Source organism: Caretta caretta, chromosome 20 (genome assembly GCF_965140235.1).
Source record: "Caretta caretta isolate rCarCar2 chromosome 20, rCarCar1.hap1, whole genome shotgun sequence".
NCBI classification, from domain to species: domain Eukaryota; kingdom Metazoa; phylum Chordata; order Testudines; family Cheloniidae; genus Caretta; species Caretta caretta.
In genome coordinates, this window is record NC_134225.1 from 5,777,530 (window position 1) to 5,781,096 (window position 3,567).

At 42.5% G+C, this 3,567-nt stretch overlaps 1 long non-coding RNA gene across 1 annotated transcript; it reads right to left on the reverse strand.

Moving 5' to 3' along the window:
* Positions 1–407: 407 nt before the first annotated feature.
* LOC142069664 (uncharacterized) lies at positions 408–3,368 on the reverse strand. Its single transcript, XR_012665600.1, has 2 exons — positions 3,330–3,368; positions 408–752 (listed from the first exon to the last, which is right to left on the reverse strand). It is a non-coding gene; the product is annotated as an uncharacterized LOC142069664 (long non-coding RNA).
* Between the last annotated feature and the right edge of the window lie 199 nt (positions 3,369–3,567).

Sequence of the window (3,567 nt, forward strand, 5' to 3'; positions counted from 1 at the left end):
GACTGGCCATGACGTAGAAAAATCAAAATTCAAGTTCGCCAGTAAGAAAAGAGCCTGAGTAATAGTCAGCTAAAGAATGGAAGGGACCAGCTGACCCAGGAAGTTACAAGAGCCTTTATTAAAATGGAGAGCTACTTTTGTCCTTCTGTCTGCTTGCTTCTGGCCAAGGTTGGCTCAGGAATAGAGGGGGAATCTCTTGGGGTCCAGCAACTCTGCTGGCTTGGGAAAGTGTGCACTGCATCACCCACTCCTCCCTATGTGAGACAATCTCTGTGCCTCTGTTTCGATAGTTCAAACCCCTTAAAAATACCTTTCTTTACAGCTCAATACAGAAATTGCCAGAACCTAGTCCTGTACTTTTTTCTTTAAAAACAAACAATGAAATGGGGATGTTTGCACGACAATGATATGAATCCATGTCTGTATTTTTATATCTTTAGACGCCCAACAAATATACAAAAATCTGCATTAAAATAACAATTAGTAAGTTTGCAAAACTGAGCAATGGAAAGTTTGGAAATGCCAGGATTCAGGGAGTCTGAGTCCTGTGCACGTGCATTTTGACACAGTCTTTAATTGCACAATTGTACTATTTTTTTTCCCACAGGCCCCTCATTCAGTGACCATTGAAGTGTTGTTTGTTGCTTGCCTTCAGATGCTGTGTACATACTTCTGCAACGTGAACACATCAAGTCAGGTTCCAGGTCGCAGTCCTTCTCTTCCAGGGGCTCAGTGGCCAGGGCCCAGTATATCTAAAATATCAGGTAAATCCCTGGGATTAGGGTTGTGGCTGACAGGGCCTATTTCTCAGGCACCATGAAGTTTTCTACTCAAAGGAGGAGGCTTGTCTGTGCAGTAGATAGAGCTTTCTCAGGGGACAGTCTGTGACAGGAGAACAAACTCCCATGTCATTCCGAGGCTATTAGAGAGACAAGGTGGGTGAGGGAGAGGGTGACCAGATAGTAAGTATGAAAAATCATGATGGGGGTGGGGTGGGATTGATAGGCGCCTAAACCCCGAATATCTGGACTGTCCCTATAAACTTAGGACATCTGGTCACCCTAGCTGAGGTAATATCTTCTGTTGGACCAACGTCTGTTGGTGAAAGAAATAACCTTTCAAGGACCTGAAGGAATCATAGAATCATAGAATCATAGAATATCAGGGTTGGAAGGGACCCCAGAAGGTCATCTAGTCCAACCCCCTGCTCGAAGCAGGACCAATTCCCAGTTAAATCATCCCAGCCAGGGCTTTGTCAAGCCTGACCTTAAAAACCTCTAAGGAAGGAGATTCTACCACCTCCCTAGGTAACGCATTCCAGTCTTTCACCACCCTCTTAGTGAAAAAGTTTTTCCTAATATCCAATCTAAACCTCCCCCACTGCAACTTGAGACCATTACTCCTCGTTCTGTCATCTGCTACCATTGAGAACAGTCTAGAGCCATCCTCTTTGGAACCCCCTTTCAGGTAGTTGAAAGCAGCTATCAAATCCCCCCTCATTCTTCTCTTCTGCAGGCTAAACAATCCCAGCTCCCTCAATGCTCCCTCAACATGACACTGCTTTCCCTTCATCCACAGAACCAGTCATCTCATCATAAAAGGCGATTAGATTAGTCAGGCGTGACCTTCCCTTGGTGAATCCATGCTGGCTGTTCCTGATCACTTTCCTCTCATGCAAGTGCTTCAGGATTGATTCTTTGAGGACCTGCTCCATGATTTTTCCAGGGACTGAGGTGAGGCTGACTGGCCTTTAGTTCCCAGGATCCTCCTTCTTCCCTTTTTTAAAGATTGGCACTACATTAGCCCTTTTCCAGTCATCCGGGACTTCACTCTGGAAGAACTCTGTGCAGTCCTTTCACCAACAGAAGTTAGTCCAATAAAAGATATTACCATGACAGATGTGAGTCATATTATTAATGTACTAGAGGAAGCTGCTCAGATACTTCATTGATGAGAACCATAGAAAAACCTAGATAGAATAAAGTGAAGGAGAAAGAGAGAGCCTCTTTCTGAGATTATCCTTTTCCTTCTCCCTAATTTGCTAACAATTTTCCTTCTCCCTATTTGCTAACAAAGATATACATTCTTAGTGCTGTTGTGGCTTTGTGCAGAAGTGTGAATTGTCTCAGTAGATTCGGATGTATTTTATCTTTTAGGCAAAGATATCGAAAACAGGGAATACAAACAACACATGTTATTCAAACTCGCACCACTAGGTGGAAGCAGATATTTTGAGTTGTCATTAATTGAGAAACCATTTCAAAAAGCGAAGTCATGTTCTTGGAATTCTGCTTTAAGCCACAAGGCACACAGCTAAGCAGAGTCATCTTCTGAGTGCTGGATCTTTAATTTTTTTTCCATACGAGAACCTGCTTAAAATCCCATTAATGAACTGTGTTCTCTTCACTCTCCTATTTGTCTGTGCTGTGATGGAAAAATATAATTGTCTGTCAATAATGGCTTTTATTTGAAGCAGAGAGTGAGAAAACATGTGTGTAAAATGCTTTGAAGAAGAAAATCTCTCTAGAAATGCAAACTGTTATTATTATTGTTGTTATTGGGTCAAATTCTACAGTAGGTATTTAGACTGATTTCAGTGGAAGTTAGGAGTCTAAAGACCTTTGAGGAGCTGGGCCTCATACCCTACTCAGACAAAACTTTGACTGACTTTAATTCAGGCTAGCCCTGCGTTGGGTTAAGCCCAATATCTTACTGTACATTGTACAGAAGCTTCTTGCTAGCAGGAGTCAATCTGCAGCTGTTTTTTCAGTAATGCTGTCAAGGTTCCTTCCCCACTCTGAACTCTAGGGTACAGATGTGGGGACCTGCATGAAAACCTCCTAAGCTTACTTTTACCAGCTTAGGTTAAAACTTCCCCAAGGTACAAATTAATTTGACCCTTTGCCCTTGGAATTTCCACTGCCACCACCAAACTTTAACTGGGTTTACTGGGAAACGTAGTTTGGATACGTCTTTCCCCCCCAAATCCTCCCAACTCTTGCACCCCACTTCCTGGGGAAGGTTTGGTAAAAATCCTCACCAATTTGCATAGGTGACCACAGACCCACACCCTTGGATCTTAGAACAATGAAAAAGCTTTCAGTTTTCTTACAAGAAGACTTTTAATAGAAGGAAAGGAATAGCTCTGTAAAATCAGGATGGTAGATACCTTACAGGGTAATTAGATTCAAAACATAGAGAATCCCTCTAGGCAAAACCTTAAGTTACAAAAAAGACACACAGACAAGAATAGTCATTCTATTCAGCACAACTCTTCTCAGCCATTTAAAGAAATCATAATCTAACACATACCTAGCTAGATTACTTACTAAAAGTTCTCAGACTCCAGTCCTGTTCTGTCCCCAGCACAAGCAGCAGACAGAGACAGAGACACAGACCCTTTGTTTTTTCTCCCTCCTCCCAGCTTTTGAAAGGATCTTGTCTCCTCATTGGTCATTTTGGTCAGGTGCCAACGAGGTTACCTTTAGCTTCTTAACCCTTTGCGGATGAGAGGATGTTTCCTCTGGCCAGGAGGGATTTTAAAGGGGTTTACCCTTCCCTTTATAT